Source organism: Lucilia sericata, unplaced genomic scaffold (assembly GCF_015586225.1).
Source record: "Lucilia sericata isolate MDLA Ls3-8-SP2 unplaced genomic scaffold, ASM1558622v1 Contig000021F_arrow, whole genome shotgun sequence".
NCBI classification, from domain to species: Eukaryota; Metazoa; Arthropoda; class Insecta; order Diptera; family Calliphoridae; genus Lucilia; species Lucilia sericata.
The window spans coordinates 186,464-200,294 of record NW_023994059.1 but is presented as its reverse complement, the minus strand read 5'-3'; the positions used below and the strand labels follow the sequence as shown (position 1 = coordinate 200,294).

The 13,831-nt window shown below is 27.9% G+C and overlaps 1 protein-coding gene across 3 annotated transcripts in view; it reads right to left on the bottom strand.

Annotated features, from left to right (window-relative positions):
- Positions 1–13,831, bottom strand: part of LOC119608498 (trichohyalin) — a 112,319-nt gene that overhangs the window by 19,119 nt on the left and 79,369 nt on the right. For all 3 annotated transcript variants that reach the window (XM_037962947.1, XM_037962955.1, XM_037962963.1), the window contains one exon: positions 7,111–7,164. The gene's annotated coding sequence lies outside the window, so the exon portion shown is untranslated. The remainder of the gene's footprint in view (positions 1–7,110; positions 7,165–13,831) is intronic.

Sequence of the window (13,831 nt, the reverse complement as noted above, 5' to 3'; positions counted from 1 at the left end):
AAAAGAACTACCAACATCCTCAGACTTAAAGCCATGGAGTGAACACAAGTAAATAAATAAAGTACGTTGTTTTTTTTTTAACAAAAATAATAGAATAATTAAGAGTATGAATTAAAAAAACGTTGAAAATGTATATTATTAAAGCATTTTGATACGATTAATGTTTAAATGTATGATGATGCAAACACTGAAGGAATGTGTCAAAACAAAAACCGTGCTAAATATCATCAACGAAATTGTCATGAATGGTACTTTTGTAAGATTTTGTTTGTTCTTCCAACTACAGAATATGTCATTCGTTTAAAAACTCAAATATTTAATATTGTATGACATTTTTATGTAAAAATATAGAGACGAAAAAGAAGAATAATATGAACTCTTGACAAAAACAAATTTCAAAATCATGATATGTATTTAGCTCTTTTTTAATTTTTTTGTGAAAATTATTTTTACATTTAAAACGCATCATGATGGGACAATTTTATTTTCTTATATTAAACAACGACAAATTGGCACCCTATTCGCATAGAAGAATATTATAATAAAAATAATAAAACAATATTAAATACATATTAAAATTTACCAAAAATAGGCTATAGTCCGGTCTATGAATTAGTTAGTCTATTGGCTAGTATATGGACATGTCTATGGAAAAACCTTTGGACTATTCTATGGATCAGTCTATGGGCTAATCTATTGCCAAGTCTATAGGCTTGTAGATGAATTAGTCTATGGACTAGTCTATTGAGTAACCAGTCTTTCGAAGACTAGACTATAGACTAGACCATAAACTAGACTATAGACTAGACTTAGACAGACTATAGACTATAGACTAGACTATAGACTAGACTATAGACTAGACTATAGACTAGACTATAGACTAGACTATAGACTAGACTAGACTATAGACTAGACTATAGACTAGACTATAGACTAGACTATAGACTAGACTATAGACTAGACTATAGACTAGACTATAGACTAGACTATAGACTAGACTATAGACTAGACTATAGACTAGACTATAGACTAGACTATAGACTAGACTATAGACTAGACTATAGACTAGACTATAGACTAGACTATAGACTAGACTATAGACTAGACTATAGACTAGACTATAGACTAGACTATAGACTAGACTATAGACTAGACTATAGACTAGACTATAGACTAGACTATAGACTAGACTATAGACTAGACTATAGACTAGACTATAGACTAGACTATAGACTAGACTATAGACTAGACTATAGACTAGACTATAGACTAGACTATAGACTAGACTATAGACTAGACTATAGACTAGACTATAGACTAGACTATAGACTAGACTATAGACTAGACTATAGACTAGACTAGACTAGACTATAGACTAGACTATAGACTAGACTATAGACTAGACTATAGACTAGACTATAGACTAGACTATAGACTAGACTATAGACTAGACTATAGACTAGACTATAGACTAGACTATAGACTAGACTATAGACTAGACTATAGACTAGACTATAGACTAGACTATAGACTAGACTATAGACTAGACTATAGACTAGACTATAGACTAGACTATAGACTAGACTATAGACTAGACTATAGACTAGACTATAGACTAGACTATAGACTAGACTATAGACTAGACTATAGACTAGACTGAGTACTGAATTTTGAATACTTGTTATAATTGTTGGGTCATTTTACAAAGGACTTTACCAACTATAGCGTAAAGTAAATATTAAGAAATCACGAGTTCAACTGTTTTAATTTTTTCTTTTAACCCTTGGGTTTTCCTTTTGGATTTATGCATAAATACTCGTATGAATGAAGAACGCTTAAACACAGAGCAAAACGAAAAAAAAAGAAACATAAATATCATACATAAATTTTCATTTTTATTAAATTAAATTGTGTGCACAACTTGTATACATATTTCAGTTTTTTTGTGAATTTAGCAAAAATACGAAAAAAGCTAAAGCCAGAAAAAGAGGAAAATCCAAAATGTTACAGTTTAAAATGTCTGGTTACAAATGTAGAGACATGTTTATTTTACAAAAGATTTTCCTGGTTACAAATAGATTTGAGACAAACAAACACACATACATAAAAAACCAACGACGTCAAAAAAACAAAGAAGAAAACAAGTAGAAAATAAGCACAAAGGACATGTTACAGGATTTATGCAGGATTCATTTGCATTCATACATATAAAAGGAAATATTACGCTCATCCTGTCTGCGTGTTTGTGTGTAATTCGAAAACTTTAGCAGTTGCTGCTAAAAACTGCCATTGTTACTGGTAAACGAGGATTTTGTCTGAGTACAGGAAATATTTATTTTCGTCTAAAGAATTTTGTGTGTGTGTTTAAACATCACAAATTGCAAGATTTTTCTCGTATCTTACTACTTACAACTGATATTAGTTGTCAGTAGTGTTTACAAAGTATTTAATTTATATGTGCAATTGTTTTAAATGTAAATATTTAAATTAAAATGTACAGACATTAAAACTGAAAAATAAAACTATTAATTTATGGTTTTTTGTTCAAATAGAATGCTAATATTATTTTTGTATTTAAATTGTGGTTTGATAACTTGACATATGTTTGTATTTAGGAATAAAAGAAGATCTTAATTTACATGGGAATATAAGAAATAGTCTTATTAGTTAACCATAATATTATTTTTAAAATTCTATAAATTTTTAACAAATTGTTTTTGGTTTTGCTCTACAACATTATCATCAACATTGTTGCTGTTGTTTGTCGTAATAAAATTATTAACAGTAGAACATATTTATAAAAATAAATGCCAAGGTCAGACAGCTAAATGTCTTCGTGTATGTTTTTTTATTGAATTTTTTATGGATAAATAAATGTCTATATTTATCTCTGAAATGTTTCTTCCAAGACTTTTTAATTATTAATGGGAAATTTGTTTAAATTTTTATTTGTCAATAATGTGTCGTCTAACAAGGAGTTTTATGCCATTTATGGTCTGTTTATTCCGTCCATAATTATTTTTTAAGTGATTTTTTATACACTTTTTTTTTGGTTAATCTTTTGAATACAAATGTTTGTCAAATTTGGCGAGTGAGTGCATGCAAATGATTTGTTTAGGAATTTTGTTCTCAAACAAAAATAGTAAAAAAAATAATTTTGAAAAATGATTCATGCTAAATATGAAAAAAAAATCTAAATTTCTATAACGCAAATATTGTTTTAAATAAGATTAATGTCGACATTTAAATGACAAAATACATATCGGCGTCTGTATAAATATTTAATGTTACGTTTTGAAGGAAAAGTTAAGCTAAATAAAGTAAATTTAGAATTATGAGTAAAAAATTGTCATAAATTTTAAAAATTTATTGTATTTTTTTTATCTTCAGGTCACATAAATTATGAATTTTTTAAGAAAACAAAACATACATGTTAATAAATTAAATACTTTTGGTCCGCTTAATTTTAACTTGTAGGGAATAATGTTGTGATTTCTCATTTTGAGTGACAATAACAATTCAAATTATGTTTCTTTTTATGTATTTTTTTTATCATAATATCATAAATTTATGTATATGGGCAATTTAGTGTCAAGTGACCCAACTTTTAAAATCGATGTCTTCTGATTTGGATGAAATTTGCACTAAGGTTAGTACTATTGGATAGTAGGCCAGTCACAAATTTTCAACTCAATCGGTCAAGAACTGCCAGACTGGTCATACCGGGTTTTATTCTAATGAGTGTAACTTTTCACCTATTGGTCCTAGCAAATATTGTCCAAAGAAGTTCAGATAGCTATTTCTTCGTTGTTTCCAAACTGAACTCCTTTAGACCAATAGGTGAAAAGTTACACTCATTTGAATAAAGCCCTGTATGACCAAAATGTCTAACTTTATAGTCGGGCATGGCCGTCCATATGATACCCTACACCAGTAATTATGTTAAAAATGTTGATTATTTTATTTAATAATAAAGTATTAAATTTCATTTTTACCTTAATTCAGAAATATTTTAACAATTGGTTGACAAAACAAGGATTTTTTAAATGAGGGATTATATGGGGCAGGGAATTAATAGGGTCCTATCCTTATAACTTTTGGTAGAGGGATTTACATCTACATCAGTTATTTATGAAGAATTTCATCATGATATTAGTGTTTATAAGTGAATTTTAACCATCATGTCATTTTCTGAAGGGGACTTTGTATGGGGGATAGGGTCAAATGAGGCCCTATCATCATTAAGACATATACAACACTAAGTTTTGACGATTTTTGAAGTGATACAAGAACATTTAACATGTTTATGAGCTCAAAAGACCTATTTCATCAAATTATCTTGAAAATTGCGACCTGTAGAGTTCGCACAAGGATTACATGGACAGACAGACAGACGGACGGACAGGCGGAAATAGCTAAATTGACTCAGAAAGTGATTCCGACCCGATTGGTATACTTTAAGGTGTGTGTATAACCAAAAGTTTTGGGTGATACAAATATCAGCACAAATGCATATTACCTTCCCCACTATATTGGTTTAGGTTATAAAACTCTTTAACGAAAAAAAAAGCTGTAAGAAATAATGCTTCAACGAAATTAAGGCTTTAACGAATATATAAACTTTAACCTTCAATAAATATAAAGCTTTAAGCTTTTAACTTTTATAAAATAAAACAAATTTGCTCTTTATAACTAGATAAACTTTAAGGATTAAAATTAACTTTTTTTTGTCGCCATTTGTTGAACGCACCTTAACCCTTTCATATAAAACTTGCTGTTGCTGTTAATTCCTGGCAAAAGTATCAAAACTTTTTCATAACCTGCAACGAACGCACTACAACTTTTGTTTTTATAGTTGGATTCTGTTTTTTTAGCTTTTTATTTTATTTTATTTTAATTTCAGTCATATTTACTTTGGTGTTTTTTTTAATATTTGTCTTTGAATACTCCATCTAAAGGACTCTGGTGAATTTCCGTTTATTTGCATTTTTAGTTGGAATTATTTGAACCATTAAAAATAACTTTTTGACTGCATGCTACAGCGTAAAATTGGTCGATAAGGAAACGGTGGTTTATGCTAAAGAACATTTAGGAACAGTCGTTAAAGTGGTAGTGCATACTAAAGTAGATACTTGAGATGAGTGTATGTGCGTGTTATTTTGAGTAATAATTTAATTTTATTTGGAGATTTATTTGCAGAGATTTTACTATATTTTTTTCATTGTAATTTATAATTAAATTTAAATTAAATCATTTGTAATTAAGTTTAATAAAAAAAATATGTTGCTATAGAATATTCAGACATTTCCTGGTTCGCTACAATCTCTGCTGGTATTCTTCATTCCCATTCATTTACATTTACATTTTAAATGACTATTTTTATAAGTTCGCTCGACAAATAAATGTTCACTAAAGAAGATTTTCGATTTGGCTTATGAAATCAAAAGCCAAAATTCACTTGGTACAATTGAATACATTCAATAGACTGTAGAGTACTACTAGGTCTATATATATTCTCTAAAAATCTTCCCTTACTCTATTTCATTTATACTTTTATTTCCGTTTAACTGTTGCTGTTTGCAGAAAAAAAATAAAATTTAAATTGTCAGTTGCATACAACTTTTTACGTAATTCGTATACATGTGTACAGCTGAAGGCATTGTTTTTGGTACTTTTTTAGTATTGTAGTTGTGTGGCAAAAATATAAATAAATTTACATACAAAACTATTGCTTTGCTACGAGTGTTGAATTGAAATTTAAATTGTTTATAATTTGCTAGAGTTTTATTTGAAATTTTTGTATCGCACTCGTGTTAAGGGACACAATTGAATTTGCAATTGGATGGTAATAAAATGTTTGTAATTTTGTAAAAAGGAGGGTAACCATTTTTTTATGAAAGTAAATTTAATACTTTTACACTTAATTTTAAGTATTTTTAGGAAATTTAAGGTAAATGGAGGGAAATATTGAACGTTAGAAAACAATAATTCTTCATTTCATAATGAAGAATTGTGGTATTTTTACTTCTTAAATAAGTTTACTAATTTAATTAACTTTTAATCAATTTAATTTTTTAAGCTTCTCTTGTTCATTAATTAAAATATGCTTTAAATTTATGTCTAAAATTCCTAGAATTTCAACATAAAATACGAAAAACTTTATCATTATTACCTTTTGCTGTTTTAATGCTGAGAAAAACTTCTCAAATTCCAAATACTTTTAGTACCTATTTACTCAGTTTCTCTATCAGAAATGTTAAAATCAAGAAGAAAAAAACAACTTATCAGATTCCAAAGGACTATTTTGCTGACTGAGTAACTCAGTCTACCTCAATGTTTGCCTCATTAAAATTATTTACTTCAACTTGTAAACAATTGCAGCTTCATTTACTTTTGTAAATTGACTCTTCTATTAGGTAGAAAATATATTCTTAAAAGAAGGAAAAATGGAAAAATGTAATAGAAAACATTAAATACAACTTAAGTAGTTTTCTATTTATCATCAAAGCAAATAAATTAAATGAAGAGCACAGGTAACAGTTTCTGGAAAAGGAAATTTTGCAATGATGTTGAAGTAGAGGAAAATAAAAATACAAACATATTTGTAGTTGTAGTAAAATATTTGACTATTTGACGAAAAAGGAAAATATTTCAACAAAAAATTTGTTTGATTTCATTAAAAATAGGTTTTCTTAAAGTATGAAAAATATTTTGCTGAAAATAATTAATTCAAATTTCTCATAATTTCACTAAAAATACTATTATAATTCACTTAAATACAATTTTTCATTAAAAATTCAATTAAAAAAATATTGTTGATTTAATGAAATATCAGCGTTTTGTCATTTAAATTAAAATGTTCTTTATATTTATTAAACTTTTATGATTTTTTTTATTTTAATTCTAACATTTAAATATTTCTTTTGTTTTTCAAAATTTAACAAATTCTCTTACTTCTTTATCACGTTTTAAAAAAACACACCGCCTGTGTGAACGTTTTTAAGCAAACTAAAAATCGATTTTAGGATTAAATACAATTAAAGGTTTTAAGATTTCCTGTATTCAAAATTCAAATTGAAATAGTGTATTCGTATTAGTTTCAAAACTTACCTTCTCTTCTTGTATTTTAATATTGTTATTATTAATAACAATTCATATAAAAATCTGCAAAAAACAAAAATAAATAATAATAAAAAATTAGTTTTATTATCTCTTACTACATGAAATAAATTATTCATTTATTTATTAATTTAATGCAAAACCCAAAAAATAAAAAACCCAGAAAAGTCCCAAAAGGCTACGCCTTAAAAAAATCTGTCAAAAGTCCAAAAAATAACGTATCATTAAATAAAAGTATCTTTCAAAAATAAACGACTAAAAATAACTAATGACCATCATTATGATGGTGTCTAATAATTGTCATTATTTTTTATGATTCTGACACCCCTTCCAAACAACAAACAACTGTTTGATTCCGCAAATCACAAATGACAGCTTTCAATAGCAATCAATAGGAAAAAGCCCGCTAATATTGTAACAAATACATACACAAAGTATTTGTTGTATTTATTTTTGTTGATATTTTTAAATAACTATTACACAAATGTCAATTCTTTTTTATGCTTTTATTACAATAACAATTCAAACTTTATCACCTTTGAATAGTATTTAATGGCGACAATAAAGCCAAAATATTGTACAAAAATAAAAAATAACATGAAAAGTACTTAAAAATAGAAAACTGTTGGCGGCGCTATTACACACTTTGTCATAAATATTCAGCTCATTGATAGTTTAACAAAAAAAAAAATATTCTCTAATTGACAGTGTTTTCTATACTTACTTTTATGATAAACAACAATTTATTTATTAATGCTAAAATTGTTTAAACAATGTATGAATAAATGTTACTAATTAATTTAAGTTTTGTTGAAAATCTCCACAAAAAAGAGGTGTGAATTCAAGTCAATAGGTCTGCTGCTGCCCATTTGATAGACAAAATATACTGCTATATTTCTATAAAATAATCGTTTAATAAATATTAATATTTTTTTTTTTGGTAAATAATTATTTTAATTTTAAAACGTACTTGTGTAAATATCCGGAGATTTGTTCTTAGTTGTAGTCAATCGGTGGTGACTAATAGATCTAAGTAGTCTTTAAATATTCCGTCTTTTAGGGGCTTTTAACTGCCTTTAGACGTGCTTAAAAATCTAACAACTACAAGTTTAATGGTTGTATGGTGGCTATACGAAATAATGGACCGATTTAAACCATTTTCAATAGCCTTCGTCCTTGGGTCAAAAGAAGAGTATGTGCCAAATTTCCTGTAGAGCGCGCACAAGGTTTACATGGACACACAGACGGACGGACATAGATAAATCGACTATGACCCGATTGGTATACTTTAAGGTGGGTGTAGGACCAATATTTTGGGTGTTACAAACATCAGCACAAACGCATAATACCCTCCTCACTATAGTGATATAGGGTATAAAAATTTGTTCACTAAATGTATAATTTTTTAATGTTCAGAAACTCAGTTTCCTGCACGAAATTCCTAAGAATTTTCCAATCAGTGTTCAGGTCAGGAATATTATTTCAGGAATAACATCACTTCCAAGATACTTGCATCTAACTTCGACGAATGCCTGACAGTGGCAAAGAAAGTGCTCCAGTGTTTCACTGTTCTCTCCACATGCTCTACATTTGTCGTAATCCTGTGTGTCCACACAGAATACGTACCATCATACTAACCTTAGACTTGCTCATTTTGAGGAGATTTCACGTCTTGCTCTCATCAGGGTCACCTCATAGAATCTTTGTGGTTCTACCCACATTTTCATTATTCCAAGAGGCGTTATGGGATTCTCTCACCCATATTTTTAATTCAGCTTTTTTTGCGTCGTAATTTTTTGCGTTCGTCAGGTTAATAACCTCGAGCTCCCTTCCCTTAAAAGCTATTACATTCGTCCTTTCGTTGCCGACTACTCCCGAGTGGCCTAGTATGATGTAAACCTTACCTCTTGGAGAATATTCAGTTAAAGCTTTAACTAACTCGAGCTCCCTTCCCTTTAAAGCTATTACATTCACCCTTTCGTTGCCGTCTACTGGGAGAATATTCCCACCTGATATCGCCCTAATTGCCTTCTGGCTATCGGTAAATATAATTGTTTAATTATTTTTTAAATAATTCTAATTTTCTACAATTATCTACTTTATGCCTCCTAGGTAATCTAGCGTAGGGCAAATTGTTATTGAATGTCTTTAAAAATATTTTATAAGAAATGCAGGCGTTATATTTAAAATGTATAAAACGTTAAATTTTTATATCATTCACAAAATTGCTTCATTTTGTTTATCTTTTTTAAAGAATATCAACAATATTAATAATTGCGCGTTTAGAATTTAATCGAAATTTAAATCATGAAATATTTACTTATTTGTAAATTTTAATTTAAACAATTAGATTCCATTTATTTTTGTATCTTCAAAACCAAACTGGGTTAGATGTCAGAAAAAGTCTGACAATGCATAAAAATATTGCTCACATTTTTCTTTTTTGCTGCTGCAGTATGTTGTGTGTTCTCCACACTAAAACCAAAAAAATACCGACATTTCAATATTTGTTGGTATCTATTTGAGAACTTTTCAAAAAAAAATTTTAACAAAAAACTAATATAAAAAAAGATGTACAGCTTTTTATGATAATTATGATTTGTTTGCATCTCTTAAGTAGTTTCGTTTCAAGCGCAAAAATTTGGTGCAAAAAAATAAATTCTTAAAGATAAAAAACTGTAAAAATAAAATTCTCAAACAACAACAGTTTGAAGTTTCTGCGCTGTTGATGTTTTGGGCTTAAAGACTATACGAAAAACTGCTCAGACTCACATATAAAAAAACATCCATAAAATTTACGATTTCTGACACTACAGGCACAGCATTAAAGATGCTTATTTATGCATTATTTCTATAGTTTTTTTTTTATATTTTATTTTAAAATGTGCAACTTTAGAATAGAAATGAGTTAAAGATAAAATAAGAAAATAAAATGACTGCATATTCAATGCTTTTGCGTTCAGTTTGACGTTTAACAATGTTTTCAAGACGTTTTTAACACATAAACTTCTCATGCTTTAGATCATACTATGTGTATCTTAATACTTTAAGGGGTTTCTATTAATTTAAGGTTTGAATTTTAATAAAAGTTTACAGACAAGAATTTTCTAAGCGATTACGTAAAGAAAATTTTCTTATAGATAACTTAAGCGACTCGAGTGGTGACATGCCAGAGTTAGTGCTAACACGGCAAAAGTTTTGCGAAGTATATCAGTGATCGTCACTCACAATCATCAGCGAACGAACTTCATTGAATGTTTACATGTACAAAACACAAACACCAATAGAAGTCATACAATTAAATACATTCTAAAAGATTGAATACCCTCTTTATGCCGACCACTGATTAACAGTGTTGTTAAGCAACTGGTATCTAACGGTTTCGTTGCAAAGGCATTTTTTTAATTATCAAGTTAAAGTTTGCCCAAAATGTCTTAAATAATAATTTCATTCGAAATATTGCTTTTTACATTAATTTGTGTCTTTGTTGACAAGACTAGTAGTATGTCGACAACTGTCAAACTAATGATGACTTATTAAACGGTAATTTGAACACATTTCGGTCATTTAGTAAACAATGTAGTTGATATGATTAGGACTGTAAAGAATTGTTTTTACTTGGTTGATTTTAACAAATATACTTAAGGGCTTCTTTGAACAGACATACATAGACCGATAAATAATGAATGAGAATTTGTTTTGATGCTATTTTATGCTTTTAACCCAGTTTAGGCTTTTTTTCTTGGCCATGAACCATAAACTATGCAATTTTAGTTTAAATTTTATTTATTCTTAGAATTTTCTTTTTTTTCATTTCCAGGTAAGTCGGCCATTATCAACATGTATGTTTGTGGTAAAATTGCATCACTCTAATGGTGAGTTTTTATTCAAATATTTATAAAATGTTTACATTGCAGAACAAAAACTAAACATCATTTTCTATGCAAATGAAAATTACAATTTAATCTCAATCTTAACAAGAATATAACATTATTATTCTACTTTTTTACATTTATTTTTTCCTTTTTTGCTTGCAACAAATGTATTTGTTTACTCTTTATGCAACATTATCATGATTTAGTATTCGAAAACAAAAAATGGGGAAAAAATCTTTATTGTGCTAAATTAGAATCATTTATTAGATTCTGTTGAATACTGCTAGCATTAGTGCTCTCTACTATTTAGAGCACAATTTTTAGCAATTTCTATCGATAATAAATACAAAATCCATGTAAATATTTACAAAATAGAATTTCAAATACAATAAATAAAAACAAATAGTAGAATTTATAGATTTCTATTGCAATTGTGTGGGTATTTGATGATACAAAGTCATGTTGGTTTTTGCAAAATGTATTTTAAGTTATTTGCAACTATAGAAGTTTTCTAACTGTTAAGAGGACAATTTAAGCAAAGTTTTCTTTGCAATAGAGAAGAATATATTACGGTAATGAGTGGTTAGCTAAGATCTAGAAAATAGGGGTTATATTGATTTTGTCATTCCGCTTGCAATAGCATATATTCTAGGACCTCGTAGGATTATAAAATATCGGTCCATAATTTCTCCTAGCCTCTACTAGGTTTCAAGTCAGAATATTCTGAACCATCGTTTCTTTTAGCCTGTACTAGACTCAATCTGAAAATTTTAAATCACCAAATAGTTTTTATACTATTTATTTATAAAAAGGTACTTTTTGAAGTACTTATTTCTTGGAAAACGGTACCAAACATAGGTATGAAATAATAAAATGCACGTATTTTTATTATATTAACTACCTTACAAACAGTACTTTTGCTTCTCTACATGCCTTTCTACTCATTGTAGGGCATCATTCATTATCTTCCAGATTTCAATGTTGTTTTACAAATAAAAATGTAAAGAAAGACAGACAGACGGACGGATGGACGGACATACTGATATACATAAAATAAACAAATAAACAAATTACTAACCAATAAATAAAATAAAATAAAATACAATAACAAAAATATCTGCGCCAAAGTCATTACAATGTTTACAATTAAAAAACATTATTGATTACTATATTAAATATTTGGTTTAACAAGAATAAATATGTATGTATTGTTTTTTTTTTGCTTTTTTTCCAATTTGTACAAATTAAAAGTGGGTGTATTTTACACATTTTCGCACATTCCGTCCATTGATTCTTTAGATCACATGGCATAAAAACAAAATTAAATACATGCGAGAGTGAGTCTTTTTCTCCAATCAATTTTAATTTAAACTGAATTTTTCTTTAGTAATTTATTAAAACTTGACACTTTCTTCTTTTTGTTTTTGTTCTGTATATGTATATGTATGTATTTTAATATTGCTATAGAATGCAATAAATTATTGGAATAGAAAAAAATTATTTGCCCTCAATTTTTCTCTAGTCAATTAAGAGTTAAAGAGAAAGAAAATATTTGATTTGATTCAATAGAAACTAAATGGAATAGAAATTTACTGGTTTAAGTTTAGTAATAAATTTCTGGTATTTGAAGGAGAAATTTTTAAAATTTAAAAATTTTCAATTAATTTAGAAAAATTACTGCATTTTTCCTTAACAGTCGCCATATATTTTTTATTAAAAATAACTAAATAAAATTTTTTTTTGAAATGAGCATTATTTTTAACTTTAAATTCGTTAGGCTAAAGGCGTTCAGTTATTTGTTTAACAAATTAAATTTTATATTTTCAGATTTCGAATTTTCCTCTTAAATATTTGGCTGCAAAATTCATGTTTTTTACACTTTATTTTGTGATTTTTCCGCTTTTTTTTTTGTTGCTAAAACAAATTTTCACACTTTATTTAAGACACTGGGTTTTGGGGACACTCATGCATAAAGATTATTTACAATAATTTAACGTTTCGATTGGTATTTAACACTGTGGTGTTAATTTTCTTAATTATATATTTTCAAACATCCACAAATGAAAACAAATATTCATTAATGTTTGATTTTGAAAAATAGTTTAAGTGAAGGCCAGTATTTTTGGCACATTACATACCAAGTGCACAATAAATATCTTTGCTTCTCACTATAAAAAAAAAGTTTTAAAAAACATTTGTTGGAATAAAATTTGTTGTTGAAAAACTATGGCCCAATATCAGCGCATTTTCTTTTATTTAAATTACTACATACAATTTAACAATCGCTAATATTTTGCATTTCCATTCGAATCGAAATTTTCTCCGTTTTCGATTCGACTCTCCGTCACATAAACAACCCCTTCAAACATTTAAAAGAGAAAACTATTGCGCATCACCCCAGACGCCACGTCAGAAACACTTCTGGACGATTGTCAAACGAGAACGCACATTTTACAAAAACAAAATACATTGATTTCGAATTTTCGTCTTCTAGAAATATACTTTTAAGTTACTTCCGGATGATAGTTAGAAGAGTGCATCCATTTTGCTTAAACAAAAAACCATGCCTGTTGAATTTTTTTCATCTGGAAGTATACGTTTTAGTGACTTCTGTATGAGAGTTGGGTGAGAACACACATTTTACAATAACAAAATACATTGTTTCCTAATTTGATTTGTATGTTTATGTCACTTCTGGAAGACAGTTTGAAGAGTGTTCACATTAATGTTGTATTTTATTCATCTGGAAGTGTGGATTGTAGTCACTTCTGTACAATTGTCAGACGAGAGCACACATTTTACAAAAACAAAATACATTGATTTCTAGTTTTCGCCGT